At 42.7% G+C, this 16,674-nt stretch overlaps 1 protein-coding gene across 1 annotated transcript in view; it reads right to left on the reverse strand.

Annotated features, from left to right (window-relative positions):
- Nucleotides 1-3,411, reverse strand: part of PASD1 (PAS domain containing repressor 1) — a 104,857-nt gene extending 101,446 nt beyond the window's left edge. The window contains exon 1 of the mRNA XM_071569540.1: nucleotides 3,347-3,411. The gene's annotated coding sequence lies outside the window, so the exon portion shown is untranslated. The remainder of the gene's footprint in view (nucleotides 1-3,346) is intronic.
- Nucleotides 3,412-16,674: the final 13,263 nt, after the last annotated feature.

Consider the following 16,674-nt stretch of genomic DNA (forward strand, 5'->3'; position numbering starts at 1 on the left):
CACCCCAATGATCATGTATAAAAACCTAGGAAGCTATGTGATATTTCTCTACTTATGGTCACTTACGGCCTTCTACTTAGCCTCAATGATACACCCAGCACTCAAGGACTTGCAGCATTAGATGGCCTGGCCTAACTCCATTGCTGTCTTTGCCATTCTGGGGGTACTGCTGCATTGCTTATGCACACAAGACTAACTTATCTCTTCCTTCTGGAAAGGAAAAGCAGAGGTTTTTGCCCATCCTCCTGCCCAGCAAGACAGAAATTAGCAGAAAGAGACAGTGGAGCATAGTTTTTGAGGCATGGTTAACTCTTGGCATCTATGTTTCAGTTCCCAACAAGGCTGCCCACCACTTCCAATTATTAGAATGACTTTTATGACTATGTGCATTTAGCAGTCTTTGTTTGCTGTCCAGTTCTGTCCTGCTTCTATTCCATTATACCCTATCCCAGAACTAGAGAGCCTGGTAGACTGAAGCTGAACTTTCCAGCTTTGGTGTCACTGAAGCTGTTGTGGCTCAGTTTTAAGTCAAGGACCAAACTGGATGATTAGCTTCCACCTGGCTTAAGCCAGCTCACATGGAGAAAGACAATGTGGATGAAACAGAGGCAGCATATCCCCAAGTACCTCCTTTCACTGTGCCAAAGCACAGCACCACTTGAAACCTCAACGTAGTCCACTGCTCCTGGTTTCTACATCTGGCTTGAATGATGTGTGATGTAGCGCAAGTGAGGGAGAGACAGAATGGTCAGGAGGGTGCAGTATGACACCACGCCTTGGGCTCTGGGAGTCCTTCTGGGGAACAGGTTTAACAGCTACTAGTTTTCAGTTACATGGCTATTCCAGATCAAAAACAAACTGTGTTTTGTTTCAGTGTGGGTTTAGATTAAAAATTTTAAAAATCAAACCAAGCCAAAAAAACTTCACCCAAATCCATCCTAGTTCCTGCCTGGGGGATAAAAAAAGCAACAATCCCAGCTAGCTTGTGGTTCAGTGACATCCTATAAGCACTACCTAGGAAGAACCCTGCTCAGGGTTCTGTTCATCTGAACGGCTTCTTCCATTCTGTCCAGTTCTGCCCATAGACAGCTGTTACTGCTGTAACCTGAGCCATTAAAACTCTTGCACTTTGTTTGCCTGTGGCTGGTATCAGTCAGAAACTGGTCAGCGAGCGAGATCTTTATATATAAATGCTATTCATATTTTCAAATTTGGGATCCATTTCTGGCCCAGACAATGAGCCCAGTGAGATTCAGAAGGGACCTTCAAGCCAGGTCATAACAGACCCATCATGCCATATATGTGGTTATTCCTTGCCCTTCTTCCCTACCTTTTGGAGCACAGCAAACGCTCACGAGGTGTGATCTGAGGAACACATTCAGAGTAATAAAAGCATGAATTGCACCTTTCCAAATGGTATTAGAAGTACCACGTGCCCACTATCCTCCCTAGGGCATAATCTAGAGCAAGCAGAGGCCCAAACAGGGTCATGCTTGTAGGCCCGTTGTGGAGCAATCTTTATTGCACCATATATAGCTTGTAGTAAGGGAAAGTTCCTGCCTCAACCTGCCTGCAATCTTCATGGTTTTTACTAGTTGCACCCACTTAGAGTGGACAATTAACAATCTATCCCCAAGTGATGGGGTGTTCCTGCAGCACAGAGAAGCCACTTCCCCTCGTGCAAAGACATTTATATGCCCCGCTTGCCACCAAGGTGGGACTTCATCTGCTCATTTCCCTTCCTGACATCCAAGTCCTGGGCACTGCAGGCAACAGTCTCAGCCAGCCCTGCCACACCCCTCCCAGGGTGGGGGTACAAAAGATCAGGGAGCTGCTCCCTGCTAAACTTCTGCAACAAAGCAGAAGCACTGGCAATGGGAAGATGCAAGAGAAGTGGCCACCACATATCTGACTGCCCATAACCCCCAAGACCCTGTGTGAATTGTTTGGCCACCAGTCCTTGAGCAGCCCACCTGAGTCTGGAACAAGACACCACTCTCGGGTTAAGTCCCCTCTTCTTACACTCATCTTATTACACAAGGGCCACACAATCAACCATGGACCAGCCAGATCCATGGGGCCACTGGTTTCATACCCAGCGAGAGAAGGAGAACAAAGACGAAATAGGATGTGGGCTCAGCAAACTGCTATTCCAGCTGAATATTGCAAGGAACAAATACAAAACCCAAAGTGACAGGAATTGTGGCATCAAGTACCTTTTAGATAATAACAAAAAAGAGTCTAAAAATTCAGTACAAGAGATTCACAGTCCCAGGGGAATACAAGCCTGCATCTCATACCAAGTGATTTTTCTGTTGCACAGTTCATTTTAGGACAACACTCACCCTCACAATGCCAGTCCCACGGCCTGAGGCTGCTCCGGATTCAGGCACCTGACTGCTGAGGAACAAACACTTCTGTTTCTGAATAATTCAGATCCCTCACTTATTTAAGTCCATTTAAGCTCCATTTATTGCTGTTTGAATCTTTTGAGCTTACAGCTAACAGGGCTGTGGATTCACAGCCCCAGTCTACAGCCCTTTTGTCTCTGTAAGGCAACCACCAGTTTCCCCAGTAACTCCTGCATACTTTAAGCACATACAGCACTTAGAGTGCAAACATAATCCCAAATGCTTAGGCATTCTCTTTGTTCATCTTGCTGCAAACCAAGACTGCTTTCTGCTCTGAGACACACATTTGACAGGAGCTCCATGAGAGTGCTACTCTCATGAGTAGCTCTTCCCTGACAGAGGTACGCACATCCAGATCTATAGTTCCAGTCTTAAATCAAAACAGACATGGATATCCTGTACTAATGAACACAATCATCCAGCATCCACTCACCAGTCAACATAAACATTTGCACTCAGACAAACAAATGTAGCAGCTGAGCTGCAAGCAGACACTGCTCTGCAAGTGCAAAAAACAACAGCAAAGCCCCAGCAAGTTACATTCTGAACAGTGTCAGCATCTTGAATTGTTAGATATAAACCATTTCACTGCCTGAGCACAGCCTTTTCTCACAAAGTATTATTACCACTGTTAAGGGAAAGCCATTGTGGCTTAAAGACAGCTTATTCTTAATTGTGTTTCAGGCATGTTAGAGGAAAACAGACAAACAACGCAAACAAGTTACAGAGCTCTTTCACAAAGCACCAATACCTTTAAATGATGTGTTTCAGGCAAGATGATAACTATGCAGAGTAGCTGGGTTTGCTTGAGGTATCATTGCCTGCACTCACATTTCAGCTCGTAGTTCTGGAGCATCTTTTCAGCACTGTACACACTCACACCTGTGTGTGTACCCCACTACACCCCCCACCCTGAGGAACACTCTCTGACTTACCCTTCAGCCAGCCAGCAGCCCAAAACCCTCTGAAAGCTCCTGCAGAAGAGTTGACAGAGTTTCACCTCGTTACCCAGCGAGGGCGTTATATAACCGGCACCGTTTCTGCAGGCAGCGAGGATGCACCCCGTGCGCATCCCTCTCCTTCCCATCCCACACGGACACATCTCCCAACAACCACGGACAGCCGGGGGGGCAAGGTGGGCTTCAGGGTACTTGTGAAAAGCAATGCTAACGACATCAAAGAAAGTTCAAAAGGTGCCTGACGTTTATTAAGAGGCATTGCTACTATGAAAGGAAGCGGTGCAATGGTGTAATGTTCCTCAGCCTGCTGAAAGCAGCTTGGCCTAGATTTTCCTGTACCATTTGATGTGACCATTCATGCAAACAAGAGTAAAACTTTCTCTTGGCTTTTAATTAAGCAACAAAACAAACAAAACAATAAAAAAAACAAGGAAAGAAAAAGTGACACATACAAAAGGCCTTTTTTTGCTGTCATCTGGGTCTTCTAGGCTACTGTCAGATGGAGAATATGCAGAAATCAGCCCCATTGATTAAACTATTATTAGCAGCAAACAAACAGATGTGCACAACTAAAGACAGGACAAACCCCACGTCTGGTACTTCTGGACTAGATACAGAAAAAACCCTCATTACTCTAGAAAAGGCTTATTTGTTTCTTTTCCAAAGAATTCTCTAGCACAATGTGCAGAAGCAAAGCATACAGCATTTTAATATGCAGTAATTAATATAAATAAATAACATTACTGCCTTTTTACTATTCCCAGAGACAAAACCTCACCAGTTGCAGAGTACTGGTCCTGTACCTGAAATAATCTTAAAATGTGGTTTGTAGTCATTCAGGACATTCTGGTGTCCATGAATCACTGGCAGACACAGAACACAGTGCACAAATGCATAGGGGCTGTAGCTTTAGTACAGACATAAAACTCTTATGTAAGCCATAATCCTCTCACAGACTCCTTATTCAGTGATTTTAAGAACCACGCTGTAGGACCCTGCTGGCATCCCAATGGTTTTTAACCAATTTGACAATGGGGAGACTCCAGCCCCAGCACAGTCCCCTCTCTGACACCCGTGCTACCGTTGGTACTGGGACCTACCTTGCAGGGTTTTGGGGTGCAGAGCATTGCTGTTCACTAATATTTTGGTCCTCCACAGAGCTGCTGCTGTTGCTTTCTGTGCTGAGTGAATCACCAGGATTAATCTCCTGCAGAGTTCACTGAGGCTAATGATAATCAAGTTAAATTTACACTACATGATCGGAGTTTAATTAGGTACTGTTATACAACTCATATTAATTACAGCGGTAATACCCTTATGAAATACAGATGGGAGGGTGGGGCTGTGGTCAGAGGGGGTTTGGCCACTCAGATGATTTCAGGAAAAAGCCCCATTAAAATGCTCTGTGTGTACCTTTAGTTACCTGCTTGTCTGCCAGTGCTCAAGATGAAACAAAAAGCTTTGAAAACCATTATAATCCTACAAAATGTAATAAATCCAGAAGATTAAAGACCTCCCACATGCTACACTATCACTTTCCATTTATGCCAAGAAGCAAGAATTCCATTTTAAATCCCAATGTGCCAGAGTAATTATTAGTTTGCTCTGCTCAAATTCCTATACAGAGAAGTCCCAGGTGACAGAAGTTAACTACTTTGCACTGAGATATTAACTCACTTGAAACCAAGGCAGGTCTTCCTAGTATTAAAAAAATAAATTTCTCTTTTCCTCCCCTACTTTCCTCTTCTGGATTACCTAGTAGGCCAGGGAGACATCAGCTCATGCTCTTTATTTACTTTGTACTATCACAACCTCCCCTGGCACCCAGACCTACCTGTACCCAGGTACCTCCTTGTCTCTGTGCCCCTGTAGTGCTTGCAGTGCATCAGGAGAATGCTGTGGAAAGACACAGCTGATCTGAATCCCTTGATAAATTACTTCATCTGGAAACTGGGGTGCCTCTGCCAACAAGGTGCAGCTGGGGAAGCGCTGGGTCTTGAGAGGCAAACTCCAGCTTTCAGTGCACAGTAGGGCCTGCATTAGGAGACACTGCACAGTGTGTCATTCCAGGTCCAAGGTGGTCTTTGCTTTTGGTAGGAACAGCAAAGCTTGTGGCTCCCATTAGCATCTGCTATATATGCCATTGGATGTCTTTGGTGAAACCTGCCAGGGATTGTGTACTGTTACTGTTACTCATGTGAAAACACCCAAACCCTGGCCTTGCACCCACATGGTCAAAGACACAGGTAAGGGTCTCTTCTTCATTAATTAAAGTAAATCATCAACACAAAGAGTGAGCTTGTTAGCCAGAACAGATGCTGCTCTTGAAAACAGACACTTGTATGAGCCTTCTGCACCCAGGCTGCCTCTCTGCAAAGTGGTTGCTCAGTCTCAGAAGTCCGAGACTTTGCAGCCATTGCTGCCACTGCAGATAATATGGGAAGCACATTTCATTCTTCCTGTAGGACTTTTCACTCTCTCTCCACCAGACAGCAACAAATGAGCACACCTCAGCACTCCCACTTTGCAGAAGACACATGTAAAAGCAGCAGGTATGCCACAGCAGATTGTATGAAACATTAATTACCAAACCCTGCCAACTATAAATACCACGTTAAGTTTTGGCCATAGACACTGAATTGGCCCTTTACAACACAGCCTGGAGGACACAGCTGCAAAGCATACAGGAGCAGAGTCCTCTTCATGAAGGCCCTCTTGGTCCCACCCCACCATTACAGACAGCCAAAATGTACATGAAGGAGTTATTTTGATCAAATGGCAATTTCAAAGCAGTCTGCATGGCCCTGTGTGTGTGTGTACTCTGAAACCCCTCTCTGTCTCTCGATGGAAAGCACAGGAACTCCAGCAGGAGTGAGATATGATTGTTTCCTCACAGCTCCTTGCTCTGTAGGCAGACTGAGGTGGGCTCCAGGCCCATACAGTTCTCTTACGGTTCAGATGTGGATGCTTTAGTCTCTCTCAGCTCTGGCAGTTCCTAGCCAAGACTATGAAAGGACTTTTGCTTTTCTGAAAGCACAGGGCTAGCAGAACACCTCGGATCCTTTGCTGGGATTTTTGCTTGATTTAGGCACAAAGGACTCACTATTTCCCTTCATTCCTTGTGCATTCCACCATAGCTGCTAGGACTAGGGCATCCCCCAAAAGTGATGCCTTAAGGATCTCCACATTCTGATCTCAGCACAGTAGTGCTCTGAGAGGAGAGGCAACAGGCTCTGGACAGGACCTTCAGGCCTTTTTCTGCTTTTGTGACACTTTTTGATCCCTCACTGCTGAGAACGGCACTTGTGACACACTAGCGGGAGCGTGGCTCTGCTTCTGCAGCAAGGCTTTGATTTAGGAAGCAGAGCTGCTCAGCCCACTCTGCTCTTGCTGATGTAGTGACCTGGTTTTGTCAAGACTGTTTTTCTCCTTTCATCTTTGATGTCATTTTGGAAGGCAAGTCATGAGATTTTCATGGAAGCATTGACTCAAAGTTGGACTAAAACAAAGCCAATCATAATACCATTATAAATGAATGAGGTGCAATTTCCCCTTAGAGGATTATTACACTATTTAGGGTTCTAGCACATTTATTTCCACAGTTTAGTAATCACTTTCATCCTTCTCATCAGACTATAATCCATTTATATTTTAATGTAACAAGTTACAAGGATGATCAGCTCATAATAAATATGTTCATCCCCTAAAGCATTTAAACAGCCCCTACACTTTGTAAAGAAGATCTTCCTTAATGAGCAGACACTTACAAATGAACGAGGAAACTAATATTGTGTTATATGGAACACTATCAAACTGAAAAATACATGCTGGTTAATTTATTTTTCTGTGAAATTCGGTATTTTTCAGCACACAGATACTTTGAAATTACTTTTATCACAAGAGAAGCTTTGGAAGTCTCCAAGATTGCCTTTTGCTTTGGGAATTTACCTTGTGTTCTTAAATTTGGAATATTACATTCAGACCATGCACAGAATTATGTCAAACCAACATATCACTCATGAAAATCAAAAACTAAGGAAAGGTGTTGACATCAGCTAAGGGAAATCCAGCCAAAACAACCCCCCCTAACTTGCACTTAGGTCAGTCCTAGTGCTAAAGTGCCCATGAAATGAAATCCACTCTGTTAGGAGAAATGTAAAAATCTCTCTTGGCCTACTGGCCTGCAGTCAATCACAGTATTTTTCTCTTGTATCTGTCTGGAGATGGGGTGGAAGAAAGGAACCTGTCAATCTATAAGGACATTCCTTGCCTATTCATAGAGCTGTCTAACATTTTTTGGCAGAATTGTCTCACCTAAGCTTCTGGTGCTTGCTGTGCTTGCAACCATAATCCTAACTGAGTTGTAAGGCAGGAGTGTGACTTACCTTATGGGGCCTTCAATCTTTGAGCTTCAATGCATAGTTCAACTCCCCATTTCTGCCATGGTGCAGTTTCTTCCTCCTGTATGCTGTGTCTACTCAAAGTGTTCTTCTCCATAAGAAAATGTGAAGTTGATGGTGTAGGTTGCTTGCATCCTTCATTCTTGCAGATGCATGTTCTGTTAACCCTTTGCTGTACAAATTGCTGTTCAATCACATGCACTTCTGCAGGTTCATCTGTCAAGAACTCCATAATTGCAGTGGAGAGTTCCACAAAAACAGAAATGCTGCAAACTCTCCAAAACCCTTTTAACAGGAATCCATAGATAGTCTGGCGTTAGTCGGAGTTACACAGGAAGGGGCTTATAGCTCTGGCTGACTGAATGGACATGTCTATTGTGCAGTCTCTGTAATTTCAGCCCATCCCTCCCACCCTAGGGAAAGGTGAAGGGAGGGGATAGTTACTGTGAAGTTTTTATTGTTTCTAGAAAATCAGTCTCATGTCTCTTCTTTGTTAAGTACCAATCATCTCAATACCTGCAATGCAGTATTGCACGTGCAGTGTCCAAATAGGAACAAGCTGATGCACAGTGTGAAATTCTTTCTGGAAATTCTTTCGCTGTACTTCTCCAAACTTCACTAAAAAGGAGTACTTCAATGCTCAGAAGATTTTATTATTTAAGAAAACTCAATGCAAAATCGACAGCTTTGCAGAGAAACTGGTTATTTCTTATGCAGTGAATTGTACTGATAAGGCTAAACCCCATCCACACCATGGAGCTGTAAGGCCATACTTATTTTAGCTTTAAACACGTATAACATGCTGCATTAACATGGAATCAGCTCCAGCTAAGGCTGCCTTCTCACCACACAGGGATTCAGCAGCAGCACTGAGTTGTAGTACCTGTACCCATCCCCATGTTCCACGCTCCCTTCTTAGTTACAGCAGCCCAATCCTTTGCAGGACTGTTTCAGTCAGCATGAAAATAGAGGGTGTTTTGATCCTAGATCAGTGTAGCATCTTGTGCATCCTGATACTCTTCATCTGCAGGATCAACAGGCCCAAAGACAAACTATTACAGGTCTCTGCCTTCTGCTGTCTCTTTATGTATCAGCCACAAACCTTCTGGCATCACCATGAAGACTTACAAACACACCAGACTAGTTTCACTATAAATGTGGGCAATGAATTAAATCTAATGCTGTTTTCTTCACTTGGGGAGCAAACTTTGCAAAGCTCCTTAATGCTCAGAGAGCAGTTTTACTGTGGCAAGGAATTTTTCTCTTGCAAACTCCATGTTCAAACAAGCTCCCTGGTGAGGTAAGCACAGGCTGTCTTTTAATACAAACACAAAACTCACATTTAACTTATTAGCTGGGGGAGGAATACAGATGAGGGTTGGATGAATCTCATGAGTCATCATTTCTGTAGGATCAAAAGCAAGCTTGTCTCAAAAAAATCAATTCATTTGTTTCTATTGTGTATTGCAGATAGAAGTGCTTAAATAATAGAAAGATTAATAGAAACACTCCAACCAATTGTTCTAGAAAAAAATGAAAAATAGCTTTTGGATTATGAAAGAATATTCTTTAAATACAGAAAAATAAAACATTTTAAATGAAACAATGTTTTGGGAGAAGGAGACAAATGCAGATTAGTCATGCTTGAATGTACTTTCCCAAATAATACACTGCTTAGAGCCAAGACTAAGACATCTACATAGTCCAAGGCATACATGAAAAATTATGGTCTGTATATTAGTCTAATTCCTTTATCATTTGCTCACTGATGTATTCTTCCAGTCTTGTGCCAACCCTTCCCCTAGATATTCTGCATCCTGACCACTGAACTCATTTGCAGCTCAAACTTTTGGGCAAATGAAGTGATGTGCTCTTGAAGTGTGAGGCAGGACAAAAGCACATTGAAAGGATAATGGAATCATACAGTTCAAGTGCAGCACCATGCTCCAGTGGTGTGCAAATTTCAATAAACCTTTTTTATTACTTTTATTTAAGATTTTAGAAGGAGGTGGAAGGAAATGATGAGGCAGAAAAAGGTATACCCAAAAGAAATGCAGTTTAAAGCCAGCTGAACAATGTCAAAAAAGTGCTGAAACAGGGGTTTAATGGAATACTCAGATGAACAGACAAAGAAGAAAAGCATGGGCTACAATGTGAGCTACACAGACTTTGAAGAGAACATCAACTGCACAAAATTAAGTAACAGTCGAAGTAGAGACTAACTCAAGAAACAATCCCTAGAAAACCTCTGTGGATGGATGGAGGTGAATGGTAGATATTTCTAGCGGAGCAGTGGGTCAAAAAGTTCCAGTCCCTTCCCCCATCTGCCCTTCATTTCTGAACCTGGGACCCGCCATAGCAGGGTAAGCAAGGTGAACCCACCATACTCTGCGAGGGTAGATGTGCTACAGCTCCCACGCCAGGCCCAACTACCCCAGGAATTTACCTGCACTAAACGCCTCTCTACTTCCACTTGGGCATGTTTGCTGTGTTTGATGCCCAAAACCCCTTTAGCCTGACCAATGTCATACGGTGACTTCTTCAAGTGAGTGATCATCTCTCCCTGTGCGCTCACAAAGACTGAGTGCAGCTGGATCCCACCTTGTTCTTTGGGAACAGCTGCAAGAAGAGCAGACAGTGCATGCCAAAGAAAGCACTACAAAGGGTGGTATCTGGATACCTTGTGGTATCTAGTAAGATTAAATACCCCGTTGCAACACAGTGAACCTGAGGATGCCAGCACACAGTATTCTGTGAATATTCACCCTCTTTTTGCACAAAAGGAATATGCAGGGTATTCTGAGAAAGAAAATGCATCAAAACCATCACCTGTTTTATCAAAAAGCTCTTTTTTTTTAGTTAAAGCAGCTTAAATTTGTACCAAGTCTCAAAGGCCTAGTTTAAGCAAAGTCTCTTTCCTGGGGAAACATACAGATTGTGTTTTTCAAAGACTGTTAAGTGATGGCTTTATACTGATTTCCCAGTGCAAATGAGAAAAAGAAGAGTCAGGTGTCATCCTATTACTGTTGGGTAACTTTACTTACCCATCCAAACCACTGTACCCCTGGAATAGTTATCTTCAATGTCTCATTTTCTCCATTTCAATTGTCATCTGATTTGGGACCAGCCCTTGTCTATTCCCCCAAAGCCAGTATCACAGGAGAGGGGACTTCCATTATGATGCAAAGCCTCACCTGTTCTTCACAGGAACAAAGCCTTACCTGTTCTTCACAGGAATATGGAGCACACTGGCTTCTACAGACACAGCAATTCCTTTTACTGGTCAATCAGTCTGTACAGGCATCTGAGTCTGAACAAACTGCTGAGGTTGAAGTGAAATAAACTGTCCTGGCAGAATTCAAGGAGACAAGACAAAATAAATTACTCTGTCTGCTTTACTGGTCAATCAGTTCACATATTATATCCACATACAGATGTGATCAACTGAACTTGTGCTTATGTTAAAAGACATGTTATTGCATTGCTTCATCTTTAACTGACTAAAATTGTAGCAAATTAGTTCTGGTGCTGTGCAGAATTACCTGCTGTGATGAATTACCTGTTCACTCTTTGAAAAAAACTCCATAAAAAGCACACAAAAGTAATTTATCCCATCAAATTGCAGTTTGGACCATGCAGCTAGAGCACAGTTGACCTGAGGTAGAAAGTTCACAAGCCACTCAGCTCTGCTTCCAAAATAATCCCTTGCATAAGTCTGATATAAAGCAAACACAGCATTCTGGCACGGGCAAGCTTCTTGAAGAGCTGCATCCATCACACATTCCCAAGGGGCTCTCTAAGATTTCCCAACCAAAAGGCTCAATGTTGTTTTCTTTCAGAGCCTAGATCCCACTGCCAACGCTACTCTGTGTACTTACGTGTTCTCAAGGTTTGTAATATGCTAAAATAAAACTCTATTTGACTACAGAGTTGGACTGTTCTGAATCTAATAAGCAAATGACAACACAGAAACTTGCTGCTATTCTGGTGTTGTTAATTACTCCTCCAAAGGCCCATGAGAAATATAGGAATTGTCTACAAAATCAGGAATTTTTTTCCTCTGACATTACTGTTTTCATACCTCAGGTATCACAGCTGATAGCACAAACAATTCTGAAAGTATATGGGTAGGAAAGCAAAATCCCTACTAAGTGGTACAACCCCCTTATCACTCCCTTCAAAACTCAATGTAAACTTAACTAAGGATCACAGGAGATCTCACCCTACAGAAAATATTTGGTTCCATGGAAAGCACTTGGTATGGAAAGGTAAAAAAGGACAAGTGGTAAACAGAGTGAGGAACTTGCTGCTGCTTGTAGAAGTATAACAGGTTAGAAATAGAAGCTATATAGGAATACAGGTACTGCCTTAACCTAAGATAAGAGTCATTACCATGTGGAGAGATGCCTTTATAATTCAAATAGAAAAACCAAAGTCCGGTTTTCACCTAGTAAAACTGGGAGCTATGTTAAAGCCACTAAGCATTAAGACAAACAGAAGATTCCTCTATTAAACACAAGGCACACAGAATTCCATATCTACCCAGCAAGTCTCTGGGATGTTGTGAAAGAGCCATCAAAACAGTTTCAACATCAAAATCATCAGAATCACCTTTGGTTTGGACTTTTTGGGGAGGGTGTACTTGACACCGGAGAAAAAAAACACTGTATTGCAAACATAACACAAGTTTGTAAAGAAAATTGCTCTACTATAATGCTTTACATTAAGACTTATTCAATGCTTGCTAATGCTGTAGGAATTATTCTAAAAAAGAGCTCAAAGTGTGACATGGTTTGAGAGCAGTGGGTTCTTCTGTCTTCTCTTTCAGACATGAAACCACCTACATGTCAAAGACTCATTACCTTGAAATGAGCAGTATGAAGCATTCCAGCTGTAAAGCTGAAGTTCCAGTTGATCTCCAACATCAGCATAACCATGTTAATGACTCAAGCATTCTAAGAGAAACTGTATCTTGAGGATGAAAAATTGCAAAAGTATTAAATGGCTCCCAGTGGTGCCTGCAGCAGGAGCCCACACCCACAGCAGTGTTTGTTCTTCAACTCTGACTGCTGTTACTCTCACTCATAAATCATCCTTCAATTAAAAACAGTTTTAATTAATAACATAAGCCCTATGCCTATGCCCTGGGCCGTTTCCACCAAAACTATAAAACCACACTGTGTCATATGCCATCTATAAGCATCAACAGCTTCTTTTGCAGGTCCGTGACTATTTTGTACTGTTGTACAAGCACAGTTGCAGATAAGCACCTGATCACCCCTCGAAACACTGGGCACAGGGGAATCACCTTGGCAAGCAGGACAAAGAGGGTTGTGAAGTGACAAAGAGGGTTGTGACAGCAAACCAGCACCAAAAAACCTCAGCCCTCCCCATTCAGCCAGTCACCAAATTAACAACAATTTTCCTAGCTCTTCACCCTGGGCATCCTGCCCCATAAAGCTTCCCAGCCAGTATCCCTGCCTTCTGAAAGAGGATGTCCATTGGCTCTGTCTCGTGCTTTCAGAACTGGGAGACCAGCACCTAAAAAAAGCTGCTTTCTGCAGAAATCCACACACATTTCCCCCAGTGCTTTTTCTTACTGCTTTAGGTCCAAACAGAATTCAAGTCCCAAGAGTTTACCTCCATCTTTTGTCTTACAACTATACCTCAGCATTGTCACAAAACACAGTGATTTGTTTCTCCCAACAAAGAGCCTCAAGCTCTACTTCACCATCTGAGAAATTCAGACACTGGCATATCTTTGGAGAAGAGAAGGACTCTGGGGGCCCTGAATCACACAGCAATTTCTTGTTGTAAGCCCCATTCAAGTGCCTGTGGGCCTCCTCTTGCAGTGACACAGCAAGCACTGCTCTCTGTCAACTTCAAACAAGCAGCTTCTATGTTTCCCTTAAACTGACAGTTGATTGGAGTTAATGAAACATTAGAGTGGCAGTTGCTCTTTAGTATTTTTCAAAAAATATTTACACTCCAAGGGCTTGACCCTGCCCTGAGAGATGACTCAAAACTAGTAACAATCCTCGTTTGTACAAGACAAAATGAGTAAATGTGTCCCAGATCTCACACAGCAAAGCTGTCAACTTATTAATAACTTCAGCTGGAAGTTAAAAATGGAATTAGTTAAAAATGATTTACATTTGATATTTCAGATCAATGGTTCTGCATAATCCCCTGGAAAAGTGGAATAAACACTTCCAAACAAAACATATCGTGCCTCAGTCATCATGTCTCAAGCCATGCAAGCACATTCCAACCCTCACCCCATCTTCACCCCATCTCCTCAAGTGGCATCTTTTCTTCACAGGACCCCTTTCTCCTCTTGCCCTATGGGCTGCAGTTTATCTAAATTTCATTCATACCCATATTAGGCTATTTTATAATAATACATGTGTGGCTCAGTTTGCTATTTAAGAGTCCTTTGCTTTCCCATCTCTTACTCATCTGAACCATCACCAACCATACCTCTGCCTGAGGCTCCTGGCACACAGTGCCCCACTTTGTTGACTGTTAGAAGCCTAAGCAGTTTTTAAACTACAATAATAATTGTATACAATAATACAGCAGTCTAAAAGCCATCACAATTGCAATAACATCAAACATTTTACTGACCACCAAGGTAGAGAATATAGTTTTACATCCAGCACCACACCTTCCCTCGCCCATCACGGTGATCAGGGAGCCAAGCCTGCCCTCTAGTTTGTCCTGCTGCCTTAGCAGTGTGGCAGAATCAGCCTTAGCATCAGCTTCACAGCGAAAGTAACACAGGAGGTTGGGCCTTTTGGGGAGGGGCCCTTTGTTATTTTTGTGTTAGGCAATTTTCTTGAGGATTTGTTTGGGTTTTTTTTTAATCTTAAGTGAGAGTTATTACTAGGCTCTCTCTTGCTAAGCAGAAAACGGGCAGCGTTTTATTTTGTTTCAATGTATTATAAAGACTGTTTCAAGTTCTTGTACCTTCAGCAATGCTAGGACATGACAAAAAATTCCTAACAGCACAATTACCAACATCACCATTCATTCTACAGACTTCCTACTCAGTGCTGGCAGTTTACAGTAATGCTTTAAGTCAGGCATCCCTAAGCTCAAGCCAAAGCCACTCATCTGTACACTTCCACAGACTTGGTATTCACCAGGACAACGTCCTGCAGTTATTTTTAAAAATAGAGAGATGATAGGAAGTACAGCAGACAAGAATCAGTGAAAAGTCACTGATATTCCACTTCTCAATCCCCTCACTGTCTTCACTATTTATAGTGTTGGAAAACATTCCAGAAAATTTCTGCCACAATCTGTCTCAAGGTATCTTGCTTTAGCTAAATTGCTTAATTGTCAACCTATGCAAACACATGATGGACCACTAAATGAGAGGCAACTGGGAAGTACTGAATGGCTTAGACAATTTCCCCAATTTTGTCTTTTTAACTGTTGTCTCAAATCCGTTCCCAGCAATAAAATGAACAAACTTACAGCACAACTTTGGACTACCACCCTATGAAAAATTTTACATCACCAGTAAATAGAAAATTAAAAAATCAAAGCAACAAGAATACTGATCTCTCCAATTTTTATCAGTTTACATGTGGTGGGCTGACCATGTGCCCATCAATGTTGCTCTGTTGCTCCCCTTTCTCAGCTGGACAGGGGACAGAAAATATAATGAAAAGCTTGTGGGTTGAGACTAGAACAGGGAGATCACTCAACAGTTACTGTCATGGGCAAAATAGACTTGGGGAAATTAATTTAAATTTATTAACAATCAAATCAGTATAGAGTAATGAGAAATAAAATCATAACCTACATTCCCTCCACTCCTCCTCTCTTCCCATGTTCAACTTTAATCCCAAATTCTCCACCTCCTCTCAAGCGGCACAGTGGGACAGGGAATGGGTGTTGTGGTCAGTTCTTCACACATTGTTCCTGCCAGTCCCTTCCTCCTGAGCAAGAACTCCTCACACGCTTCCCCTGCTCCAGTGTAGGGTCTCTCCCACTGAAAAATCCCTCACGACCTGCTCCAGGGTGGGTCCCCATCGCTGGCAAAGATGGAGGGAAGAGAACGCTCCCCATGGACCTCCAAGGGCTGCAGGGGCACAGCTGTCTCTCCATAGTCTTCACCATAGGCTACACTGGAATCTCTGCTCCAGTACCTCCTCCTCACTCTCCTTCACTGACCTGGGTGATTGCAGAGCTGTTGCTCCCATATTTTCAGTACTGTCTCTGGCTCCAGTTGCACAGGATTTTTTCCGCTTTCCAGAAGTGGTATAGCCCCTACCACTACCAAAACCTTGAAATGCAAATCCAATACAGTACAGTATGATTTAAACACTAATACAATGACCATTCAACAATTTTAAAATTGCCGTGACAATCAGCTTTGACATTAACAGGGACATCCAGTGCATGAAAGGAAACTCAACCTAAAGATGCCACATCAAAGCTCTTGAAATATAATACATCTTAGTAACTGTAAGGCACAACAGGAGTCCCAGCAGGGTCTCTGCTCAGTGTACTCCCCACACCACATGGCTGCAGTTTCTGTTCTCTGAGCTCCCCCGACATTCCATCATTCCATCGGTTCAGGGACTGTTTTCATTGCCCTGTTCGCCTGAGTGGTTTTCTCCACTCCCAAGCACAGGCAACATCCAACGAGCACCTGGCTGTGACTCTGCAGTGACTCAGGCAGTGCCTCCTATCCTGAGGAGAATGTTGTGGAGCAAAGCATTATCTTCAAAGATCTTCAATGAATGGATTAATGCGCAGCTTGTTATCCCACAACTGCTGAGACACTGTAGTGCCTATCCTTACAGCAGAGGTCAGATTTTTGTAACTAACCACTTATAATAAGGAATTATTAATTCTTAGGAAATTAATTTATTGTCTAGGGATTCTGCT

The sequence above is a fragment of the Pithys albifrons genome, chromosome 14 (assembly GCF_047495875.1).
Source record: "Pithys albifrons albifrons isolate INPA30051 chromosome 14, PitAlb_v1, whole genome shotgun sequence".
Taxonomy (NCBI): Eukaryota; Metazoa; Chordata; class Aves; order Passeriformes; family Thamnophilidae; genus Pithys; species Pithys albifrons.